Below are 9,080 nucleotides of genomic sequence, written 5' to 3'. Positions count from 1 at the left end.
CAGGACCTTTCTCCGGTACAGCAGTGACCTTTGAGGAAGTGTTTGCTGCAGGCTGCTGTTGATATTGTGGTGTAACTGTGGTTTCCTGGCCACAAGCACAGAGCATCACACACATGCTCATATCAATACACTATTTCTAAATGAATCTGTCTCCTCGAGAAAAACATGAGAATTTATTTCCTAAGGAAATAACTTAACAGTGACAAGTTGAATTTGTCAAACGATTACAACCGCATGCATGTGCAGGACTTATGACTCTGCAAACATGCATGTCACATCTCGACACACTATGGCGGATTAAGCTGGGCTCTTGTAATATAGCCATAAGTAAGGTCTTTTACTTGCTTTTTGTAAACATAACAATGAGCATGGTCTTGTTACCTGCTCTTTCGTTAATGTTAACAGACAAACAGTAAGGTTTGTCTGTTAACACTTTTGTAAAGTGTCTCGAGATAACGCCCGTTATGAATTGACGCTATATAAATAAAGATTGATTGATTGATTGATTGATCTCAAAGTGAGGTATGTTAAAAAGAATATTGATTGTTCTTTGTTTTAACCTGGTCCATTCTGTGTTCATCTTGTGTTTAATGTGACAACTACAACATTTAAAACTCTGCTAAAACAACAAATGCTGCTGCTTCAGACACGTTGCTTAAAACATCCTTTAGTTTTTGCCTTATTATTTATTTCTTATGCACCCAACCCTGTTGGTCTCGATTCTTTGACCAACCCTCCCTTCCTCTCAGCCATCCCCCGCCTTCCTCATCCCTGCATCTTGTTGGTCTAATTACGCAGTCTGGTCCGTGACCAGCTCGAGCCGTATCATGCCTCAGACTGATCCTCCATCCTGAGTCCCCCTCTGCCCTGCAGCCAATCCGTCCTCCCAGAACAGCCTGCTGACAACTCCTCCATCATAATCATTATCTCAACATACATTAATCTGTCTCATCATTCATGAGATCTATCATTAAATATCTAATAAGCATAATGATGTGGTGTGGTCTGCATTAGTAATTGTTACTCTACTGGGACAAATTCCCCAGGGGAATACTGTTGTGAACACTCGTAAGTTTTACCATAATTACAGGAAAAACAGTTTGACTTGATTATGTAATGACTGAGATAGAAACATTTTCATTTTTTGGTTCATAGCCCATTTTACACATCTGTTCATTTACATCAAAAATCTTAAGACCTCAAACTCTTCATGTGTGCACTTTTAGATATGTCGTAGTCTACACCCCGGACAGTCTGTGAGACTACTCTTAGTGAGTGATAACACAACACAATGCGCTATCAGAGCCTTGCTGTCAGGACTGAGAGCATGCTGAGACTGTGATGTTGATGAGTTCGTCATTGCGCCGTGACTTGTCAGCTTCTGTCACAGCTGGTAAACACCATGAGACCTGTGAAAAGATGAGGCCACATTAGTGCTTGCTTTGACAAAGTGATTGCTCTTTGATGTGAGGGGCGGTTAGGGGGAAGGGTGGTGCCAAGTGGCCCAGCACCATTATTTAGCACTACATTACCTCCCATCCCATCCCTATTAGCAGCTGCAGATGGTGCTCCTCGAAGCCTCTTAAAGGTGCTCACAGCTGGCATACCTGAACCACGTCTGGACTTTGGCCATTCACAGTGCAGAGCAGATGGGAGGAGGGTCTATCAGCGTACGAGAGTGCTCATTATGAGACCTACGGTATGGCATATATGTGAACATGTGTTGCCCTCCAAAAATAAAGACATGAAGACAATTGTTGCACACATAATGGATGGACAGCTGCTTTCATACTGGAGGGAGAAACTTTGTGATATTTTTCAAACATGTAAAGGTACTTTAAGGATATTTAAATTTAAAAGTATAATTTTTGTTTGTTAGTTGGTTTACCACTCTTTCACTCACTGCGCCGGTTTTCATTGTATTTTTTGCTGCCTTTATGAAAGTAGAAAATGAACTATGAACTATCAAGGTGCAATATTGATGCTCCTTTGTCTTGGCCTTAACTATGGAGGTCACAGAGTCGTAGTTGGTGGAGTGGGAGGTGGAAACATACAGTAGGTGTTACAGGGGCGAGATGAGATTGGCAGAGCCAGCAGGGGTGAACCGCCCTGCATGTCCGAGTGTGTTTGTGAAACACCTGCTGAATCTCCCCACGGTGCGTTTCCTCAACAGGACACAAATGTGAATTCAGAGACCGGGACACCGACATTACACTTTTACATATTTGAAGGAGGAACTTCGTTACGGCACTGCTGAAGATTCACACTCTGGAAAGTGCAAATTTTACTGTTGTAGTTTTTGTTCTGTATTTTAAATCGAACCATGCTAAACTAAAATATTGACTTTTTGTACTCTGGTACTGCTGCTTTAAATTAAATTTTCATAGAACTTTTCTATGAAATAAAAAAAAAAAGTTGAATTTAATTTCTTGCCATCACCTCTGGCATGTTCCCATACTTCCTTTATTATAACAGGTTTACAGAAAATGTTATGATGTTTTTTTCTCTAAAGTAGGCACAGCAGCTTTGACATGAAACACAGATTCTAAAGTGCAAAAGTTATTTCACTGCTGTACTGCCTGTTGGCAGATTACCAAACAGCTTTCGGTGCATTACAATCATCTTCCAGGACTGGAGCGGAGCTGACCCTGGTGTGCAATTAGGGTTGTGATCTGTACAATAAAGCCACATGTATGAGTGGAAAAGGTACAACAAAAGGTTTTATGGACTACTAATTTGATTTTAAACATATTTACTAAACTTCTTTCCCCACCTAATTCAATCAAAGTAAATGACGTATCAAATCAAGAAGCTTTTTGTCGAGATACTATAAGAAAAAAAAAAAGATATCAGTAGACATCTGAAACTTGAATGTAAAAATTAGCTTCATGTCTTTTAAGTGGTTCTGATTGAATTGCAATAATTCAGCTGAACATTTAGGCAAAATTGCAATGTACACTGAATAAAAAAGGAAATATACACACTCTCTCTCAATCATTTGTATTGATTTGTTTAGCTTTGTTTTTGCGCTGAGACGAATAAAGTCCCTTAAGTTACCAAAGAACTTGATTTGACTTCAGCCTGAAACCTCTGTTGAAGTTCGACCCTTTCCATCACACCATTTCTCTCTCGTTCCGTGTGTCTGGTGTCTTCCTATTGAAATAGGAAACACTGTAGGGATCCTTCTCTCATAAACAAATCATTTCACGATGCATTGCATGTGCTGACCTCGTCTCAGTCACAGCTCCTGGGCACCCGGTTTGGCCTGTCCCTGGTCTGTCTGAGGTGCAGCTGGCCCTCCCTGTCAAGCGTGCCAAGCCACCGTCTCTAGGCAACATACCCGTGGGCCACCTGTCATTTTGGATCAATGGACACACCTGTACACCCACCTGTCCTCAGACTTGTCACACTGCCAGATGAAGAGGGAAAAAGAAAGAGAGGGAGCTGGATGACCTGATTCTGAATGAATGGATGGCTCTGAATAGGCTGATTTAGAAATACGAGATTGAGGTTGACAGACCTGAGAGAGGCTTGCGTCTGGCGGTGAATGTTTGGTTAATAGTGACAGATTCTGCTGGCGTCTGCCTGTGTTTCCAGTCAATACATATACCCTCCATTCACCGAGATAAAATCTGTCTTCTTCGATCAAAAACCCTTCTATGATTTTCAGCCTCAACACTTCTCTCCTACAGAAGCTCGGTCCTGTTCTGATGAGTGACTGGAAGCGTACATCATGTCATTACCATTAGTTCCATTTGGATTCGTCCTGGGAATCACAGATAATTGACAGCTCATTTAGTCACATGACTGGAAACATGTAATTTCTCTGACTCCTGCCAACTAAATCTCATCCATCCAGGATTTTTTTTTTTGTATCATCTACAGACATAATTCCGTTCAAGCATCACTGTACTGTGAAAAATGTAAGAAAAGACATACTGCACATTCACAACAGATTTAAATTCAAAAGGGAAGCCCAAAACAACACTGAAACTGAAACGTGCTGCAAACAAAACTAACATGCAGAAACAACTGCAGCTGAACCACAGTCTTTGCCATCCAAGTTGTTTGAATCCAGGTTCAATCCCCTGTAAATCTCTTAGCTACACTTTAACAGTACTTCCTGCTATTAAATAAATCCACTTCCTCACTGAGATCCCCCAACCATGCAATCTCCCGATGGTTAGAAGTCAGAACCATGAACTGAGGCTTTAACTTAGCAGGTCTATCTGTCAAAACAAACCATTACACCAAAGCATTGTGGGTTTTTGTACATGTTATGAAATTGTCTTTTTCCACAGTATAGAGTGGTGGTTTGTATCACAATGTGGTCTGATTATAAATTGACTTCATCATCTTAGTCCCGCATCTGGCAGTGTTCATCTCACCCAGAAGCTCTTTTCCTGGCAGTAGAAGCCAGGCTCTCGAGTAAATGGAGCTCACCCAATCTTCAGCGAGGAGATCTGGCACTACCATCCGATGTTACTGACGCCCAGCCACCACCATCATCGGACTGTTTCATCCGCACAACTATGCCATCCTCATTCATGCTTCCTATTGGCCATGTGGCCTCCACCTCAACTGGAAGGAAGTGTGGACAACAGGACAACAGCTTCAGCTCCAGAAAACTGGGGATACCTGGAACAGAACCCCTCAAGTAAAGCAACATCCTACAGTCTTCCCTGAAGTCAAGCTGGAGCCATATTGTTTCAGAGATACAGGAACCAGTAGTGCTTCCTTCCTCGTGGAGATATTTACAAAATGTTTACCTTCTGTGGTCGATTATTTATTGATAGAACCTTGGTTTTACACACTGAGACCTCTGAGTGAGATAGACTATGAGTTCGACCTGACTTTATCAGTATGAACCGTTCTCCGAGGTTGACATCTTACATTGGCCTCTTTGCCCAGCAGGTTGTGGCCAGAGCGCACAGCGACCACCTGCAGATTGAAATACTGAATAAAGATGCTGAATTTGAATTATTGAACTCGCTACTTTACCCTGCATTGGTGATTGAAATCACTTTGAGGGTTTACAAGAAGTTGAAATGATTGCATGATTTTCTCCTACAGTAAGAAAGATATAAACTATACTGTACACATGTGATGAAATCTGTCTTAATGTTGATAGGACGCCAATCACACTATGACATGAGGTAACTTCCTTATTATTTGCATGCCAACATGCTCTCTATCGTGATAAGTTCTTTCATTGAAAAAGCTTTGACAGATAGCAAACACAAAACATATCCATCATGTAAGAGTGATGACAATGAGCATAACAGAAAATGAAAGACGTTTTTGGATGTAAGAAAAAAACCAGGTGGCTTTTTCTTTTCTTTTAATGAATTTAGGAAATGCAAACTTTTTTGCCAATTATGTAAAACTTGGGGGTCAAAATAGTTCCTCTGTTTCGTTTATATGTGTGTATTACAGTATACTATGGGATATTGAGCTTGCTTGAGGCTTGATGTACGGTATGTCTAATATACAGTACTGTATGTCTGCAGCATCCACACACTGACTTAAACACGTGCACGCACACACAGAGAGAAGCAGCCTGAAACGGTTGTAGCTGACCTCAGTGACCCCAGCCAGGATTAAATTCTTTTTAACAGTATTCAGTATAATAAAGATGTCTGAGTCTTTATATGCTGCGGGTCTCAGGTCTGTGGAGATACTGTATTTCCAGTAGCTGTGGAGCACAAAGTAAAATAACAGGATGCAATCTAACTTCTGCCTTGTGAGAAATACAGTGATGGTTTTCTTTTTCTAAAACAGCCATTTCAAACTTTTTTTTTCCTAGTCAAAGTTTTCTTTTCTTCAAAAAGTACAGTATGTCACAAACGTGGATCTCTAAGTGTCTGCAAATACTTGCCTTTGTGCGAGCCTCCTTAACTGTAAAATGGGTGCCATAAACACACAGTGAGAGGAAGGTCGGTGTAGTATGGAGATGGAAGAGTGGGGCTCAGTATGTCCTGATGACTTTTTTTTTTACATTAACTTGAACAATCATCAATATTATCCTGATGATATAGATAAAAACATATATGATGTAGTGCCTATCGGTAATGTCGCACGTCCCATGTACGGAGGCTTTAGTCCTCAAGGCAGCAGTTGAGGCTTTTAATCCAACCCCAGCCTTTTGTTGCATGTCATCCACTGCTCTCTCCCCCTACATGTCCTGTCTCTTGAGCTTTACTGTTGAATAAAGATAAAAATGCACTGAAACAACTAAACTAACCTTAAATGACGAGGACAGAATGTGCAAAATCTTTATCAAGCCCTTCTCTCTTTTTTATTTCCATTTTTTATTACATCATGTACTTCTCTTTAAAAACCAATGATGAGCTCTCTCTTGAAATACAAAGACGTCTCTTCCACTGTATGATGTCAGCGTCTTCGATCACAGACAAATGTACTGGGATCCTTTTAGATATTACATAATAAAAGTCTTGTGTAGGAAGAATGCTTCCTCCAACTGCAAGCATCAGAAGGACTGTAATTAGTGATGTATGATGTGGTTGGCCCTTTGGGATTTGGCTGTTTCGAGTTTATTCAGCCTAATTAGCAGGGTTTGCTTTTTCGCCTCAGGAATGTATTGAGGAGCTGTCTCCTATGTAATGATTGTATCTACAAGCTGCTACTGGGGATCCATTGCTGTATCTCTGTACAATTTGCTAAATGTTCAGTTTTCATTTCGATTAAACAAATTTACTGGGTTTAATAGTTTTTGTCTTTCAACGGACTGCTGGTGGAATCTCTGATTTATAATGAAGGGATACACAGAAATAGAGACAAGAGATAACAGGTGGGATATTTACTGGTTATCTGTAAAATCCATACAGGCCCATGTTATTGAAATGCTAATTTTCGTGCAGTGTAAGACATCAGCGTATTTCGTCTCGTCTCCAACATCCTGTCACTGTAAAAGATTGTTAAAATAAAACCTCAAGCCAAAAACGTAATTACCTCACTCTGTCAGCGTCACAGCTGCCCTTATTCTGGGCAGCAGACTACATATTGATTTGGAGGATCACAAAGATGTTTGTGTGACTCTTTTATGAATTGCGATTGCATTTTCAGCCTGGCATACAAACACAACCCCCATAATTTAGGTCTGATTAAGCCTTTATGCTTCCATAATTTAAATATTTACCGGGCTCTCCATCAACATCCACAATCCTCCACCCTTCATTTGCATATTGATAAGGAGGCCAACAGGGCACAGAGGTTTGGAGTAAATACAGTTTGTCATCAGCATGCACTCACTCAGAGCTGAAATTAGCATGGACCTTTTAGCCACTTTTCTGGCAGCATAAGTGCTTTAAAAAAAATGGCCATGAGAGTTCACAGTACCCCTGGGATAAACAAAATAAAAACTCATGTTTAGAATTTACAATGCTTCCAAGATTGAATCGAGCAGTGAAACTGAGCAAAAATGAATTTTCTGCATGGTGGTGATGAGATGACTAAGACACTATTATAAACTCTTCCTAAGGAAATCACCTGTTGTGACAGTCTATACACAGCTATTAAAAATTCATCTTGATGTAAACACAAGGACTAACAAAGCATTGTTAGTCCTAGTGTTGTCTACATTTTATCTTCCTATTTATTAAGACTTTATAAGGCCTTAACTTTAACTTTTAATACCAATATTACATTTGACCATTTTTCAGACAAGAGAGATTGAAGTCCCAAATTTTATTTTTATATTTTAAGACAACAAATAAATAAATAGTTATCATGTGCACAAAAGTTTGATGATTACGGACCACTTGAACTCCCAAAAAGTGTCATTGAATATGTTTTCGGGGGCTCCATACAAATACACTGTTGATAAATTATTATTATTTAGCCAGTGAATTGTTGCATCCTACCTATTGTTTCGTTTTAACAACCAACAAATTCAAATCTTGTAAACTGCGACGAATGTTTGACTGATGTCTGCACCATCATTATTTCATATATCAGAGGTTGTAGTAATAAGTAGACTAATTACAAATGTTCCAAACGTTTTTCGAAGATTTTTTTTTCCAGAGGTAACTTGCTGCTCATAGCCTAAAGCGAGAAAACCTGGCCGATATAGTTTTCAAAGTTCATCGAAACACGTTGACCCATGATCCTCTGAAAGAGCATCGCACCTGTGAGCAGAAAATGTGAAAATGTCCTGAAAAATGTCCTTTGAAGGCAGAGACCGGAAATTAAGCACAGGTGTGAAAGCAGCGCACAATTAACATCGTAACAGATGGACATCTGGGACACAAACAAGAGGACGAGGGGAAAAATTGTGAGGAAGACACCGAAGAACGGGACGTGGGCAGTGGACTTTTTTTGCAGAAACTAACGGTCACGTTTGGAATTGGATTTACGTAAGTGCGTAATTATACAATCCAATGGACTAACACTTGTGCACACTTCATTTGGATGCCTTCTGCTGTTGCACTACTCATGCCTAACACAAGCTTTGCCTCAAAGTTTTGGTTGACCTCTCCTGAGCAAAAGCAGCGCATGAAAGAGTCTTCTTCACTAGAAAGTTCGCCAAGCATCATCTCTGGAGCAAACTGTTTCTGGACAGCTTGGAGGGCCTCCTCTTGATAACGATGGAGAAAGAGATCGTAGCGAGTCTGGACCTCAACGACGTGATTGACAACGATGCGGAGAAAAAGCCCGTGCAGGCTCGTTTACAACAAAAAGGTAAGACTGCTTCATTTGGGTGATTTACCTTGACTACAATGTTTTTTCTTTTTCATATTAAGTTACTCTTGCAATATGCAATACTCTTTTAATTTTCTGGCAAAGTTAATGCAATATGCTGTAGCTGTTTTTAGGGCCCTTTAATGTGAGTGGTTGCATGAGCAGGGATGTGCTGTGCATTTTACATATCCTCTTGACTTTACTCTAGCCTAATAGCCATTGTGTGGCAGTGTGCACTATAGTGCTATTTCCTCTCTAAAAAGCAGTGTGGCTGTGTACTGTTCCCTCTGTAATATCAACTGTTGCTGTGTGCAGTGCTCCTTTCTCTGAATTCACTGTTGCTGTGTACACTGCAGTTCTGTTATCTCCGTTAATTGCAC

Source organism: Symphodus melops (genome assembly GCF_947650265.1).
Source record: "Symphodus melops genome assembly, chromosome: 12".
Classification (NCBI taxonomy): domain Eukaryota; kingdom Metazoa; phylum Chordata; class Actinopteri; order Labriformes; family Labridae; genus Symphodus; species Symphodus melops.
The sequence above is the reverse complement of the archived record's forward strand: the minus strand, read 5'-3'. Positions refer to the sequence as shown.